General features: G+C 43.3%; 1 long non-coding RNA gene across 1 annotated transcript in view; it reads left to right on the forward strand.

The window, feature by feature from the left end:
• Positions 1-411: 411 nt before the first annotated feature.
• Positions 412-17,502, forward strand: part of LOC122814056 — a 132,546-nt gene continuing 115,455 nt past the window's right edge. The window contains exon 1 of the long non-coding RNA XR_006366773.1: positions 412-1,058. This is a non-coding gene — a long non-coding RNA (uncharacterized LOC122814056). The remainder of the gene's footprint in view (positions 1,059-17,502) is intronic.

Consider the following 17,502-nt stretch of genomic DNA (forward strand, 5'->3'; position numbering starts at 1 on the left):
TGCTGTTCCAAAAGGGGTATAAATCTGTTTACTATAAAGTGCTGTTCCAAAAGGGGTATAAATCTGTTTACTATAAAGTGCTGTTCCAAAAGGGGTATAAATCTGTTTACTATAAAGTGCTGTTCCAAAAGGGGTATAAATCTGTTTACTATAAAGTGCTGTTCCAAAAGGGGTATAAATCTGTTTACTATAAAGTGCTGTTCCAAAAGGGTATAAATCTGTTTACTATAAAGTGCTGTTCCAAAAGGGGTATAAATCTGTTTACTATAAAGTGCTGTTCCAAAAGGGGTATAAATCTGTTTACTATAAAGTGCTGTTCCAAAAGGGGTATAAATCTGTTTACTATAAAGTGCTGTTCCAAAAGGGGTATAAATCTGTTTACTATAAAGTGCTGTTCCAAAAGGGTATAAATCTGTTTACTATAAAGTGCTGTTCCAAAAGGGGTATAAATCTGTTTACTATAAAGTGCTGTTCCAAAAGGGGTATAAATCTGTTTACTATAAAGTGCTGTTCCAAAAGGGGTATAAATCTGTTTACTATAAAGTGCTGTTCCAAAAGGGGTATAAATCTGTTTACTATAAAGTGCTGTTCCAAAAGGGGTACAACAAATTAGTTATCCGATGGCTTGTGCTGCACTGTAGCAGATGGTGGGCAGTGCTTTTGCAGAAACTATCACAGCCCTCAATGACTCGGGGACAGATCTAATCAGAATCAGGGACTGACGCAGGAATAATCAGTGATTAGCCTGAGCCATCTGGGTTTCGGACCGAGGTACTTCGAAGAACTTTAGTGAAAAGGCGTGGGTTGCGCAGTCTTGGTCTGACCTCAGTGGTGCAGTAGCGTAAGTACACGTCACTCACGCATGCGCGCAGAATGTATAAGACAACAGGCGACATTAATGGCGGCGGGTGAGGTTAGAACTCAACGCTTGGAAAGCACGGCGGAGTCTCGTATTTCTGAAACTCGGAGCAGTTACTAAATCCTGGATGATAGTTATTACGGATACAACGTCTTCTTTGTAATATTCTGGTTGGTCGTTAGTCCAGTTCAATTGCCAGGTTAGCATTTTCACAAAATTAGTTGTTGGCAGCGTCAGAACGTGTGATCACACACACACACCAGTACAAATACTGTTGTACTGCCACCTTAGCTGGGTAGTTTTAACCATATTTTCTAGTATGGTTAAAACTAGCTTTACTTTTTTTCTACCACTTTTTCTTCTACCCATTCTTAATATCGGAGAAACCAGGAATTGTAAACTTAAGTAACCATCATCTATTAAGAATACTTGTGAATTATTTTACCTAATGCTATCTAGATTGTATATAGACTCATCGGGGCAACCGGATTCCTTCAGCTCAAAGGTTGAGAGGTATGACTTTGCATGAGGTGGTGGTCTCGTTTTAGAAAGGTTGATGGCTATGGCTTTCGCTGCTTACATACCGAGTTGTTTGCAATGTGGTTGCGGTAATACGTAAGTACCCTATTTTTCTTGGGAGTTTATCTCCCCGGGCGTCTACTGAACATGGACATAAATCCAGTTAGACTAGCCCGGTCAACAAATGTAATATAAATAATAAAAAAAAAAAAATAGTGCTGCTGCCACCTGGTGGTCAGTGTAAAAACGAAACCTCTCCCTGGCCTAATTAGATACAATTAGCCTAAGTCATAAAGTTGAAACAATTAAATGTTCAACCATTGTAAAATTGTTAGACACTATAATAGTTACTCTAAAGGCTAGGTGGGGGATCATCGTCTGGGAGGGTGTGAGCAGTAAAAGGTCCAGTGTTTTTAAAGTGGTCTTTGGTAGCTAATTTAAATTAGTCTTCGGGTTTGCCAAGTTTCTTATCTCAAGAGGGAGGGTTGTTTTTCATGCGATGGGTGATAGCTGTATAAGTTGCAGTTGGAATTTGCAACTAAGGTTTCGGTCAAACACAGTGAGATCATTCTATGAAACCTTTTTTATGACCCAAAAAGGAAGGAATGTGATGAGTTAAAGTAGTTGGTGAAATACTTCTTTTTAATTGCACTGTGGTATATAAAGTCAGTTACAAATGGCCTCAAAGAAACCAGAGCAAGCAATTGGCTTTGAGAAGAAAACAGCTGCTACACTCCTGCTTGAATGAGGTTCACCCTGACCACAAAAATGGGCTGGACAAAACTTGTGAAAAGCCCTGATGACCACTGCTGGAATTCTCTACTGCATTTGTCACACCTCTTGTTGGTACTAGGCTATTTGCCCTAAGGTGTATGCAAGTCTAGCCATAACAATTCCCTGGAATTTTTTTCCCACAATATGTACTTCTCTGGGTCCCTGTCTAGCAGGGCAACTGACATGATCCCTGGGGTGAATTTCCTATCTCCCATCCAATCATCAAGGTTCCTTTTGAAGAGGACCAATTAGGTGCTCTGACATGTATGGGCAGTCTATCCCAGAGTCTGTGGAGTCTCTGGGTCAGGAACCTATCCCTCCAGCATGTTTTGTTCATTGTGGTGATAAGGTTTAGATCCCTGGAGTGTGCAGCTCTGAGGGATTGGGATTTCTTTAAGTCGAGCATGTCCAACAGCTCCGGGTTTGACATGGCCTTTTATGTTAAGCAGAGATTACCTCTGAGTAGATGACATGCCACAGAGTATAGCAGGAGTTTTTGTAGACTGTCAGCATATGGCATCTGCTTTAGGCCTGTGATTCTTTTAGTGAGGTATTTCTGTGGCCTTTCCAGCTGTTGCAGATGTCTTGAGGTACATACCAGGAATGGTATGATTGAGGTACATTGCCAGGAATTAAGACCTTTTCCGTCAGAAAAGTATTTTACTTTAAAACAGCCTGTAGTACCTATGTACAGCTACCTTTGAGACCCTGCAGACTCCTGGCGGGCTTACCCTGACGTCAGCGAGGTATTTTAAACCCTATCTTTTTCAGTCATTTTTTTTTTTAATCTAAAACCAACAGGTACTGCCCTATCCTGCTGCCCGGACGCATCTCCTTACACGAAGGTACATTGCATACTTTTCAAATTGTTTAAATTCTACAACGCTATCACTGCAATAGCATATACAGTGTCACAACGTGTTTTTAAGTAGTGTAACTGATTTTTCATGTCTTAAAGTTACAATCAGTGCAGATGTTCGTCGTCTCCCATTGCTGCAGTCCTGACTAATGGGTACTCCACTGCCCTCCATCGGCCCGAATACCAAAGGGCTAGATCTGGCGTCGGTCATGGCGCCCGAGACTGACGTGGTGTCAGTATAAATGCGCATGACCGACGCCATAACTTTAGTCTTTCTTGCCGCATGGTCCTGAGCAGAAGCAGAATTTGCAAGTGCCGTTCGGCGTTCGGGAATTGTCGGTTTTCGAGTGTCAGACTGGAGACCAAGTTGGGCTAAGTACCCCATTGGGGACATTTTATTTTTTGTCTTTTTCTTGTCTCAGTATTGACGGATGTCAGAAAAAGTTAATAACTGTATTTCTTGTGGGAAACAAGATTCCTCATAGGGATTACCATTCACTCTGCATTCCTTGTTTAGGGCCTGAGCACGACGTTGTTGGGTGTCGCTTTTGTGCTACTTTTAATAAGCGTACTATTAAACGTCGGTTGGACTGTGCTAGGCTGGTGTTTTGTAAACGTTGTAATTACAACATGCCGTCGGATTCTCCGACGACTGGCTCTTCTAAGAAGTGCAAAGAAAAGTCTTTGCGGTCCAAGCAGGATGAGGTATCCACTCCGGACGTCGGTCCTGTAGAACCACTGGCTGCTTCAGTGGCTCTTTCTGACAGTGTGCCTGAGTGTCAAGGGGAGCCTTTGTTACTACAGGGGGTGGCTTCTCCTTTGTTAGGCCAGGTTGAGGGTGCTCCTCTGTCTGTGGCTCCCTCCCCTCGTAGGGTGGTTAAGCCTCCTCCTTCTCTAGGCAAAGGCCATTCTAAGTCTAAATCTGCCCCTGCGGGTGCTTTTTCCCAGGGTCCAGCTCCTAGGAAGCACATGTTAAAGATGACTGAAGATTTGATTACTTTAATTAGGGGTTCCATGCCTCCCCCTGAGAAGAGGCCCAGGGTAGAGACAGAGTTGGAGGGTTTGGTTCAGTCTTCCGTTGAGTCAGATTCCTCTGTGGAAGACCTTCAGGATTTCCCTCCCTATTCTGATTCGGAGGCTGAGGATGCTTCTCCCTCTGCGTCACCTCCAGAAGATTTTTCTTTCTCTGAAACCTTGCATTCCATGAGGGAACATTTCAAATGGGAGGGCCAGGATTATTCTGATTCTCGTAAAAGGCTGAGAGAATTTTTGTTTTTGCCTCAGCACAGGCCCTTGGCTATTCCTCCTGTGCTGGATGTTGTTCAGGATGTATTTTCTGAGGCTGCCCTTAACCCAGATTCTCTGCCTCCTGCCCCTGTTAAACCAGATAGATACTACAGGGTTCCGGAAGCTCACAAGTACTTGTTTAAGAGCCCTAGGGCTGATCCAGAAACTGTTTCTCAAGGCCCCAAGGGTGTTAAGGCCTCTGTGGTTAAGAATCCAGTTCCTCTGGACAAAGATGCTAGGGCCCTGGATAGGTGGGGTAAAAAACTGTATACCTCTTCTACTTTGGCTATGAGGGCTTTGAATTGTCAGTTTCATATGCTCAAGTATCAGAATTTTTTGTTAAGTCAATTGAAATGTAAAGTGGATGCTTTAGCTGAAGGTATTGACTGTAAGGAGCTTCAGGATTTAGTGCATGCTTCAGACCAGGTTGGTAAGCATTCTCTGCAGTGTGGTTTTGATGCTTTACAAGCTTCTTCCAGGGTGGCTGCTACTAGTTCTGTTGTTCGCAGACATGCCTGGCTTAAAGATCAGTCCTTGTCAGAGCATGTTAAAGCTCTTATTATGGATGCTCCTTTGCAATCTGATGTTCTTTTTGGCCCTCCAGTGGAATTAGTTTTGAAAAAAATGGAGGAAAAAGCTAAATCTATGCAGACAGTTAAGGAATTTTTACAGGTTCAGCCTCCTAAGTTCAATAGGAATTGGCCTGCTAAGGGATGGTCTTTTCCCTCTTCGGATTTTCATTCTAGGGGCAGGTCGAGGCGTGGTAGAGGTAGGGCTTCCTTTCAGGGCCCTGTTACTTCTAGGTCTTTGAGTTCCTCTACCCCTTCTGCTGGGGAGGGCAGGGGTCAGTCCTTTCGGAAGCAGACCCAATGACCTGTGTCTTCAGCGGCTGGACTCTGCTTTGCTGGCAGCTCCTCTAGGCGGAAAACTGGGACTTTTCAACGGGAATTGGCATTTGGTTACCCAGGACAAATGGATGTTGGACATTGTAACTCGGGGCTACAAATTTTATTTTCACACTTTCCCGCCTTTCAACGGTATGTCGGATGTGCCTCATCAGCAAAAATTGGAAGCACAGGCACAGATTTCTTCTCTGCTCCAGTTGGGAGCAATACAGGAAGTTCCTTCTGCGGAAAGAGGCACAGGGTTTTATTCCCGTCTTTTCTTAGTGCCAAAGAAGGGAAATACTTGGAGGCCCATTCTGGATTTATCCATTCTAAACACCTTTCTAGAAATTCCGAAATTCAAGATGTTAACACTGCAACAGCTGTTGCCTATGCTGGGCAGGGATCACTGGATGGTGACTTTGGATCTCAAGGAGGCCTATCTTCACATTCCTATCAGGCCCAGTTGCAGGAAATTCCTGAGGTTTCGAACTGGGAATTTGCATTATCAGTTCTCTGCATTGCCCTTTGGCTTATCTACTGCGCCCAGGGTATTCACAAAAGTCCTGGCTCCAGTAATAGCTTTTCTCAGACTACAGGGAATTCAGATTTATCCTTATCTGGACGATTGTTTGATACTGGCTCCAGACAAGCACGAACTACTTCGACATCTGCAGTGTGTGATGACAGTTTTCAGATGCCTGGGGTATTCTGTGAACGAAATAAAGTCCAGTCTAGTACCCTCACGAGAGATGTGTTTTCTGGGTGTGAGTCTGAATACAGAGACTCAGATGGCATTTCTTACCCCGGACAAACAAAGAAATCTTCACCAGTACTTCCTACAGCTATCAGTCCTGTCCAGGCTGACTGCAAGGACAGTCCTTCAAGCCTTGGGGTTCATGGCATCTTGCATTCTAGTACTTCCCAATGCCAAACTGCATATGAGGAAGTTACAATGGTATCTCAAAAGCGTTTGGACTCAACACAGCCACGATTTGGACACTGTCATTCGGATTCTTCCTTGCATCCAGAAGGAATTTGTGTGGTGGGCTCAGGAATGTCACCTAAACAAGGGACTCTCTGTGACCCAACCAGAGGCAAGTCAGATATTAACGACAGACGCCTCGGAGTCGGCCTGGGGTGCTCATTTCAAAGGAAAATGGATTCAAGACCTTTGGCCCCCGGAGTTGCTTCACTTGCATATCAATATGAAGGAGATGCTGGCAGTTCAATTTGCCTTAAAAGCATTCAAGGATCTACTTCGCCTGGGACTAGTGTTGATTCGAACAGACAACACAACTGTCATGTGGTACATCAACAAGCAGGGGGGAACTCATTCTTACCCTCTTTGCAGACAAGCAATGCTGTTATGGGAAACTGCTTTGGATCTGCACATCACTCTTCGAGCACAGTTTCTGCCAGGGGAACAGAATTCATTAGCGGATGTTCTGAGCAGGCAAATGGTGGATCCTCACGAATGGAAGTTGGATCCTCAGGTGTTTCGTCAGTTGACCATGGCTTGGGGAACTCCAGACATAGATCTGTTCGCTTCTCCTCTGAATTTCCAACTACCTCTGTTTTGCACAAGGCTGTTTCATCCGAAAGCCTGGAAAATAGATGCACTATCCTTCAGTTGGAGCAACCTTCACGTGTATGCCTTTCCTCCTCTGCCTCTTCTTCCAAAAGTCCTGTTGAAAGTCAGGAGGGACAAACCGTGCATGATCCTTATAGCACCGGATTGGCCTCGTCAGCATTGGTACCCTCTGTTGAGGAGTTTAATTCAGGGGGCCCCTTGGCCATTACCACGGATTCCTCACTTATTGTCTCAGGAAAACGATCATTTTCTCAATGTCAGGGTGCGATCCCTACACCTGACAGCTTGGCGCATTCAGTTTTAGAGAATGAGGGCCTTCAGCTCCCTCAACAAGTTTTGGATGTTCTTTTGGAAGCCAGGCGTCCTAGTACTCAAAGTTTATGCTGATAAATGGAAGAGATTTTTTCTTTGGAGTTCAGCTAAAGGCTTTGATGTCACATTGCCTGATTTGAGTTGTACATTGCAATATTTGACTGTTATTGGACAAGGGTTTGTCTTTCTCTTCTATTAAAGTGCATGCTGCAGCTATTTCTGCTCACTATGATGGTGACCCTCCTTTATTTTCACATCCATTGCTTAAACAGTTTCTTAGAGGGGCAAAGAATATAAGACCCCCACGGAGGGCTCCTACTCCTACTTGGGATCTTAATTTTGTTTTGGAGAAGCTGACTCTGCCTCCTTTTGAACCTGCAGCTACGGCTGACTTGAAGACTGCTTTTTTGTTGGCTGTTACTTCTGCTAGAAGGGTATCTGAATTACAGGTTCTCATGGCAGTGGAACCTTTTCTGATTTTTCACAGGGACAGAGTTTCCTTGCGTACTAATCCTACTTTTCTGCCTAAAGTGGTTTCTAATGTGGCATTGAACCAGTCTATACATTTGCCTACTTTTTATGCTAACCCCCAAACTGAAGGGGAAAAAGTTTTGCATTCTTTGGATGTACATAGGCAGTTACGATATTATTTGTTCAGAACCAAAGAGTTCAGAAGTTCTCATCAGTTATTTGTTTCGTTTGCTGTGACTTCCCGTGGAACAGCTGTCTCGAAACAAACTATTTCCAAGTGGATTGGCCATTGTATTGCTTTTTGTTTTTCTCATCATGGAAAAGAGGTTCCAGTTGGGATCAGGCCTCATTCTACTAGGGCTACGGCCACATCTACTGCTTTTTTAAGAGGGGTAGCTACTAAAGACATTCTAGAGGCAGCTACCTGGAGTTCTGTACATACCTTTACAAAGCATTATCATTTGCCTCTTTATTCTAAGTCTAGGGCTGGGTTTGCCACTGCAGTCTTACAGGGCATGTCTGCAGCTCCTCAGGCTATTTAGTTGTCCAACCTCCCTTTTTGTTTTTTCCGTTGCTCTGGGATTCTACCCATTAGTCAGGACTGCAGCAATGGGAGACGACGAACATAGTACAGTTTTGTACCTACCATAAATGTAGATGTTCGAGGATCTCCATTGCTGCAGTCCAATTTTCCCTCCCTCCTTCCCCCTTTTTCTTTTTAGATTGGGGTTTTTGGGTGGTGTTTTTTTTTTGCATTCTGACATCTGAGGCAAGAAAGACTAAAGTTATGGCGTCGGTCATGCGCATTTATACTGACACCACGTCAGTCTCGGGCACCATGACCGCCAGATCTAGCCCTTTGGTATTCGGGCCGATGGAGGGCAGCGGAGTACCCATTAGTCAGGACTGCAGCAATGGAGATCCTCGAACATCTACATTTATGGTAGGTACAAAACTGTACTTTGTATTATTGGCGTTTGCTAGTGAAGTGTTGTGTTGGCGTTTGCTTAAATTGCAACTAATGAAGTTCTGTGCTGGCGCTTGTACTGACTACAGCTAGTGAAGTTTGTGTTAGCGTTGTATACATTACAGCTAGTGAAGTTTGTGTACTAATTACAACTAGTGAAGTTTGGGTTGGTGTCGTATATATTACAGCTAGTGAAGATTGTGTCTGCGTTTTTATAGCACTGATATACCATAACCTTCTGTAGAGTGGGCATACGAGACCACACACTGCCTGAATGTAAGCCCACCTATTCTTTATAGCACTGATATACCATAACCTTCTGTAGAGTGGGCATACGAGACCACACACTGCCTGAATGTAAGCCCACCTATTCTTCATAAAGCACATACTACCTTTGAATGAACGTGTACTGAGTGTCTAGTTTTTTGGAGTACAATAAGCCTACCTATCGCACATTCAGCAAATGTAAACCTAGTGTTAGGCCTGTCATTTCACTACTTTGTGCTTGACTGAAAGGCACCTATCCTTAATGTATACTATTTGAGTTTTTATATAATTATGCTATGCAATGCATCTGTGATCTGACTACTCACTATAAACCTCTGGTATAAATTACTACTCTGTTAGGGGTACTAGCCTTGTGTATTGGTTACTGCATCACTATAACTGCTGTCTTTTTCCCTATTTTTATTCTAGGAAGCCCCCCTTACTATCACTCACCGCGTGGCTCCCAGGATATACTGACCTAAGGACTCCTACCCAGTGCGACTGCACAAACCAGTCAAAAAATTAAAGAGAAAAAAGTTGTATCTTTAAAAGAGACATTTGGGTAAAATAACTATCCTTACATTAAAATTGCTAACCAGGAAAGCGTTCCGCTGGCAGGAACTAGTCGGTACCTTATCATAACTGGCAACATTAATTACATTGCCAGGAATTAAGATCTTTTCCGTCAGAAAAGTATTTTACTTTAAAACAGCCTGTAGTACCTACGTACAGCTACCTTTGAGACCCTGCAGACTCCTGGCGGTGTATTCCCCGCTCCGCTTTGCCCTCGCTTCGCTCGGGCTCGCTCTGCGCCCCACCCTGCCCCCATATCCCACCCGCCCGCACTACCGCTACATTTATTAGGCTGTTAGCCCATCCCCCTTTCTCTTGACCAATCCCGATCACCCGTCAATTTGCCACTTCTCCTCCCACACTCTCGGCCTTCCTTAACTACCAAGTAAAGTCTTCTGCCTTTTCCTACCCACTGGCCTTCCTCTCGCATACTATGGGTATAATCACATATTCTATCATCCTTCTTACAGTATTACTCCTCCTTATTCCTTATTTAACCAGATATGAAAACCAAGCACTCTTAGGAATTCCCTTCCCCAAGAGTTACACTAGCACACATTCAAACCTTCCCTATCACACCTTCTCTCTACCCAGCCAATACACTGAGTTCCAATACAGTGTATCTTACCCTCCGCCACCCTAAAGCATCCACAACTAAATCTAATCTTAAGCTGTTACTCAAACTCCAAAAATTGTTAGACCACCCCAACCCATGCTATGTTAGCTACCCATTCCCCTGACATTATGTGCCTATCAGAAACATGGCTCAAACCAGCCACTATGGACGAAGAAATTCTTCTACCTGGATATAATATCCTTAGGGCTGATCAGATTAACAAAAAGGGTGGGGATTAGCTGTAATGTTCAAGAATACACTGAATGTCATCACTAATCCGCTCCCACCCCCTAAAATCTCCAATATAGAACTTATTGCCCTAAAGATTTGCCTAAATACCCAAAAATGCATTAATCTAATCATAATTTATATTCCACCAGGGAATAATTCAGAAAACCTTGAGCAAACGCTCAGCTGGTTAGCCTCCAATTGCCCTCAAGAAACCATAGTACTAGGCGATTTCAACATCGACTGGTCCCTCTGCTCTGCACCCATAAAACCCCACTCTAACTTACATGGTTTCTCCCAAAATATTTCATCTCCGACCTGAATTGGTAATGCTCAGCAAAAAGAGAGCAACATTGACTGGATTCTTACCAATAAAGACGCACAACTACACCACGGGGACCCTTCCCAATGACCTCAGTGACCACCTTATAACCTATATTCTAAAACACAAGTGCCCACCCACTAACCCTCCCTCATACAGACTTCTTAGAAACAAGAAGAAATTTGTCCCAAAACTATTCCTTGCCGAACTCAAATCCTGTAATTGGTCCATCCTAAAAACTCTACCCCTAGAAGAGAGCGTGGCATACTTTAATAACACTTTCCTGAAGATACTTGACTCTCACGCCCCAAACCGACTAATCAGAACTTAGGAACTAGTTAGCACCTTGGCTTACTAGTGAAACCAAAACTAAAATTAAACTTCAAAACTAAAATTAAACTTCGAAACCAGGCCTGGTATAAATGGAGAGCTACCAAAACCCCTCTAGATCGCATCAAGTTTCAACAGCTTAGAAACGCAACTAAAGCAGCCACTACTCGAGATGAAAAAACAATATTTTTGTCACCTCCAGGATAAACACCAGAATAACCCAAAGAAATTCTGGGCTGGATTTAATAACCTCCTCTGTCCGGGTAAATCTACTACCCCCACTCCTGAGAAACTCATTGGGAAAGATCCAGAAAAAATAGCCAATGCTTTTAACTCTTTTATCGAGACCATCCAGTCCCTAGCCAGTCAGCTTACTATTACCTCCTCATCTGTTACTCATACTAAAGACTCAGTCCACCCATCTTTAACTTACAACCCGTACCTACCTCCTGTATTTGCACCCTTTTGAAAACTCAAACCAACCACCCTAGCAGCTGACCAGCTCCCTGTGGAATACCTTCAAATAGTGTCAAGACGCCATTGCCTATCCCATATCAATCTTGATTAACAGAACTATAACTGAAACTACCATTCCCTCTATTTGGAAAATCTCATATATCATCCCTCTTCACAAAGGAGGGACCTCCACTGAAACATCCAACTACCGACCCATAGCAATATTGTCTCCAATAGCTAAAGTCATGGAACGGTGTGTTCACAAACAACTCCTACACTACCTCACCCTTAACAGTCTTCTGTCCCCCACCCAACATGGCTTTCGCCCCCATCATAGTACAACCACTGCCCTCGTCTCCTTTGACTCTGTCAATAACAACCGTAACAATAAATTAATTTCCTCTGCTCTCTTCCTTGACCTATCAAAGGCCTTTGACATGGTCAATCACCAGCATCTGCTTCATACCCTGGAAACCCTACATCTCTACATCCCAACCATAAGCTGGTTTAAGGCCTACCTCTCTGGCAGGCAATAAGTCGTCCAATGGCAAAACAAGCTATCCGACCTACTTCCTAACACCATCGGCGTTCCTCAGGGCTCTATACTCGGTCCTCTTCTTTTCTCAGTCTTCATAAATGATCTTCACTCAGTCATCCCCAAAACTACATGCATCCAATATGCAGATGACTCCACCTTGATCTGTTCTGATGCCTCCCTCCTGAAACTTCAAGCAATAACCCAAAACTGTTTTACTTTAGTTGAAAAATGGTTCTCTGAACTGCAACTCATCCTTAATCCTAAAAAAACCAAATTATTACTATTTTTCCCCTCTGCATCTACTCCCCTAGGAAAAGAACCTCTGAATGCGGACAACACGTTCCACGTGGAATCCACAAATGGTACCATCATAGACCCAGTCTCTCATACCAAACTACTAGGTGTGACTATTGACAACAAGCTTAAATTTGATATACACATTAACCAAACCATTAAATCCGTAAACAAACTCGGCTCTATGTACAGAATAAAGAATTTCTTAACCCCTCATACCAAACTAACCATCGCTCGCACTCATCTCCTCTCCACCCTCCTTTATGCTTCCCCAATACTATCGTTCCTCAATAAGCATGAACTCCACAAACTTACTGTTGCCTATAATCATATAGCCAGATTTATAACAGGAACACCGTATCGTACTCACCACTGCCTCAACCTAAATACACTTGGTTGGTTAGAACTGCCCAATCTTCTCAAACTCAACCAACTCACTGAAGCTTTTAAAGTAATCAACCAACCGGACAGAACCCCCTCACTGAGCAAAATCCTGACCCCCTACTCCAACCTAAAATCCCTCAGGTCAGCTAATAGTGTCCAAGTACTAACCATTAAATCTAATAACTCTGGAGGTGATGCTCTCTATGCCAATTCCATCGGAAAGCTCTGGAATTCCCTACCTAATAGCCTAAGACTCATGACCTCGATTAATCATTTCAAAAATCGCCTCAAAGAATTTCTTAAGTCTCATTGGTCATGCCCATGTCCTAAACCAGACTAGTCACTGTAGTATCTTCCCTATCCCAGAGATTATTAACATACCCTCTCGGCTTCAAAATGTAGCCATGTTTAAGATTATCTATACAATATTGTGATTGTTATTTTGAAACCAAAAGTGGGAAATGCAACCAAACTGAAACTGAGTCAAAAGGCAACCACGAAACGAAACATATTTTGACCAATATGTAACATCAATGTCTTTTTTTTTTTTCTTTTGTCTCTATGTAATGCTACTCTCTACCATATGTAAATGTATTGTGTTTATTCTCTCTGTGTGGAGCTTTTCTCCCCGGTCCTCTACTGAAAGGACATGTATCCAGCTAGACTAGCCCGGTCAACAAATGTAAAATAAATAAATAATACCAAATGTGGCATTATACTCTCTAATGGGTCTAATTGATGAGTACATTGGGACAATGACCTCCTTTTTTTTTTTTTTTTTTTTTTTTTTTTTCTGGATGAAAAGCCCTTGGTGATGAGTTGTGCCACATAGAAGGATTTCCTGAGTGTTGTGGAGATGTGATTATTGAAAGTGAGACCACTGTCCACCTGTGTCCCTAAGTCTCTAATCACACTTCAATGTTTAGTGCCCTGCCACCTATGTGTTAGTTCATGGGTAAATGTTTTTTTCCAAAGGGGATAACTATACATTTCTTGGCATTAAGCTTGAGCCCATGGCTCTGGCACCAGGCATCTGTTTCTGTAACTCCCTTTTGTAGAGTATCCACATCATTTGGAGATTCAATAACTGCTCCCAGTTTGCAGTCATTGGCAAACTTTATTAGCCAGAGTCCCTTAGTGTTGGCCTGTACTTCAAGAGAAGTAGATGCCAAACAAGAGTGGTCCCAGGACTTGATCCCTGAGATACTCCACTTGTCACTTGTCTGGAGCTGGATTTGGAGTCTGCTACTTTTACAGTCTGGGTTCTGTCAGTAAGCCAGTTGGCAACCCATGAAATGATGTAGAGATTTATGCCCAGCTTAGTAAGTTTATCTAGGATTCCAGAGTGGGGGGGGTGGTGTCAAAGGCCTTGGGTTGGGTCCAGTGTTGAAGTTTGCCAAAGTCTGTTTATAAGTTCCATGATAATGCGTTCCATGCCCTTGCAGATCAGGCTTGTCAGACTGATAGGATGGTAGTTCCCGGGATCCAAGGTGGATCCTGCCTTGTGGAACAGGATAACTGTAGCTGTGCGCCACTCACTGGGCACGAAGCCTGAGGTGAGGCTATGATTAAACATGACACTTAGGTGGGGTGCCAGTTCATTTTGTAGTTCATGTAGTACACAGCCTGGGATGTCATCTGGTCCCATGGATGCTGTACTCTTGGCATTGGAGAGTGCTGTTTCTACCTGTGTGGCTGTGATTATCGGAATTTGGCAACCTTTTGGTATTGAGATGGGCCCTTTAGGGGGTGAGAGGAGGGTGAAGTTGGCACTAAATCGATCTGCCAGGATATTGGCAATATCCTTGGGATCATTATATTTAATGCCATTCTGTTGTAGCTCAGAGCAGATCTGAGCATTGTCATTTAGATTCTTGACATAACTATAGAATGCCTTGTGGTTGTCTTTGGAATCTTTGGCAATTTTATTTTCGTAACTAGCTTTTGTGGATTTTGAGGGATCTCAGCTTCTTACTGAGGCTCGTGAGGAAGTTGTTTGCATCCTGGGATTTTCCTCTTTTCTGCAACAGTTTTTTCCTTCTGTTGTATAGTTTGTTTATAGCAGGGGACCACCAGATTGGCTTCCTTATTTTGGAGAAGAGCAACTTGGTTCTGTTTGGGATGGCACGAGTGGATGCACTCGTACAGTGCCTTAGTGTAGGATTCTGCAGTAGAACTTCAGTCTGCATGGGTGTTGTGAAGTTTGTCACTTCTGACTTCAGTAGCATGATGTTGGTTTTGGAGAAGTTTTTAGAAGGTTTCCTTACTGGGGGGTGGGAGTGGGATGTGAATGTCAAGGGTGATTTGCTTATGGTCAGACCTGACCAATGAGGGGGTGACCACTGGTGTGGAGCATCTATCTCCCATGTTGGTAATGACCAGATCTAGGATATTGGAGCCCCTGGTGGGACAATGGATTAGTTGATCCAGGACGTTGGAATTCCAAGAACTGTTGGGAAAAGGAGTTGGTACCAGAGTAGTTTTCCCAATTAATGGAGTTGGTACCAGAGTAGTTTTCCCAATTAATGGCAGGGTAGTTGAAATCACCCAGTATTAGGGTGTTTGGTTGTATCTTAATAATTTCCAGTATGTTTAGGAAGGTGTAGTGAGAATCTTGGGGTATGGTGGGGGATCTGTAGCAAGCTACAATTTGGATTGGTCTTACCTAGTGTTAGTTGCACCTGGAAATTTTCAGATGCATTGTGTTGGGCAACTAGCCTGGAGGTGTGAATATGGACACTTCTCCACCTTTAGTGTTTCTGTCTTGGTTCTGTGGCCGAAAAGTGTGGTAAGAATTGTAGCTTGGTATTGCAGGGGTGCTCTCTGGAGCCTTGAACCATGTCTCAGTCACTGCACAGATATCAATGTTCTCCATTTTTAGGAGTGCCTCGAGAGAGTGCATTTTGAGGTTTAGACTTCTAGCATTGAGTAGCATTACCTTCAGATTTTGCATCCTTGTATCTGTTACGGTGGTGGTTTTATCCTTTGAACCTGTAGCCAGTAACCTGAATCTCAAGGGTGACTGGTGCAGACCATCTGTGGCAAAGCATCGTGGTTTGTCGATCATGTCTTTCCAGGCAGACAAATACTGGATCCCCTTTGAATGACACCAGAAGCTTAGCCAGTTGTTGAAGTCAATCATTTTGTCCTTGTATTGTGGTATCATTCTGGGCAAAGGTAGGATGCTACTTAGGGCTAGGGTTATACCTGCCTGGGTCACATGATCTAGAGCTCTTCCATGTCTCTCTTCATGTAATCCAAGGAGGTACATCTCAAGTCATTCACTCCAGCATGGACAATGACAGTCATATTTATACTTGTTGTGGAGTGACTTAGTGCATGTGTTATGTGGTGGATCCTGGCACCCGACAGGCAGCTGACTAATTTTCTCCTTCAGCCTGGTGAGTGGGACATCAGTGTTCTGACTATAGAGTCACCTATGACTAAAGTGTTGGGGACATTGTCTTGCCTTAGGGGCTGTTGGGTGGCGCAGTAGTGTGAGCTATGTGTCACTTTGGCTGTGACTGGTTTTTGTGTTTTGGCTTTGGAGGTCCTTGCTGCTTGGGCAGGTTAATGTTAAGGGCCTCCGCATATGTGGGTTTAGTATTGGCTATGTGTGGGTGTTGATAGTGTGGGTTTTGAAGGGCTGTGAGTTGCTAGAGGTGTAATGCAGGTGTTGGCCTTCTCTTGACTGTCTAGCACAGTCTTGACCGGAGAGAGCTTTACTTCCAGTTTGGCTATGTAAGTGCATCTCTTGCAGGTTCTAGTGTTGGGTGGCAGGAGGAGAGGATTGTCTGTGGACAGGAGAAATCACTGGAAGCTGACCCTTGGACATGCCTGTTTAGGTGCTTTTATATAAAGTTTAAGAGCTGTTTTCCCTTACTTTGCAATTGTAGGCTGTTTAGTGCCTATGATTAATTTCTCCTTATTGACAAGGAGTGCTGAGTGCTTGTATCAGTTTCAGGCTTCCTAGTGCTTTCCAGCAGGTTCTAGAGCAAGTGCTAGTCACAGGGGTTCAGATTTTAGTGCTACCACTGAGAAACCAGCTAGTTCTAAGGGAAAATTTGAACTGTAGCCTCGTAGTGCTGTGCTGCACAATGTGAAAAATGTGCAAACACGCGTGTTTTTAAGCCAAACTGATAGAAATCAACCCAAAAGGTTAATAAAATTACAATTCCAGAGCTGGAAACCACTCCTCTAGTGATAGGCAGTACAATGCTCACCAGTCCCACTGGTAAGCAGTAGGACTTCCCTCTACCACAGCAAGGTCTGGATAGCTCTGAGCACAGAAAATAGTCCTGAGACAAGCAAAGCCTGGGATATGGACTGGCTAGAAAAGGTGGGAAATGAGCAAACAAGATAGTAGTTAATTTTTTTTTGTTGTAACGGACTAAATAATGCAGTAAATAAACACAGAAAAGGCTAACACACGAGTGTGTAGTCCTAAACAGTAAATGCAATTTAAAACTCTACAAAATTAGCAATTTATGAAGCAAAGAGGCACTTGAGTTGTAGCAATATTAAGGTAATTACAGTTATAATAATTGCTCTAAAATATACTCTGTATTTCCAAAATGTTTGAGAAGCACAGTCAGAACATAAGAAAATTCAGGCAAAAACAGAAGGCCTTACCAGATGTTCTCTCTCTATTAGGTAGAATGAGCTAATGACACTAGACTGGGAGTGTCCCAGATCAAATTTACAGTAGGTGGGCAACTGCAAAGCCACCAACAGGAAGGGTGGGTGCTAAAGCTATTAGCCTACAAAGCACTACAGAAAGCCACAAAATGAAAGTTTTTAACAGAAAGATTGGTAAAGATACAGAATGCTCTTAACTGCAAACAAACTTGTTACCTGTGCAGATTACAATAAAAGTGCTGTATATAAATTGCTAGAAACAAACTGTATAAATCGAGAAAAACAGGATACTTGTATATCTCCGCTAAGAGTTGGAGTCAACACCTCATC

The sequence above is a fragment of the Protopterus annectens genome, chromosome 10.part0 (genome assembly GCF_019279795.1).
Source record: "Protopterus annectens isolate FY-2018-M chromosome 10.part0, PAN1.0, whole genome shotgun sequence".
Classification (NCBI taxonomy): Eukaryota; Metazoa; Chordata; order Ceratodontiformes; family Protopteridae; genus Protopterus; species Protopterus annectens.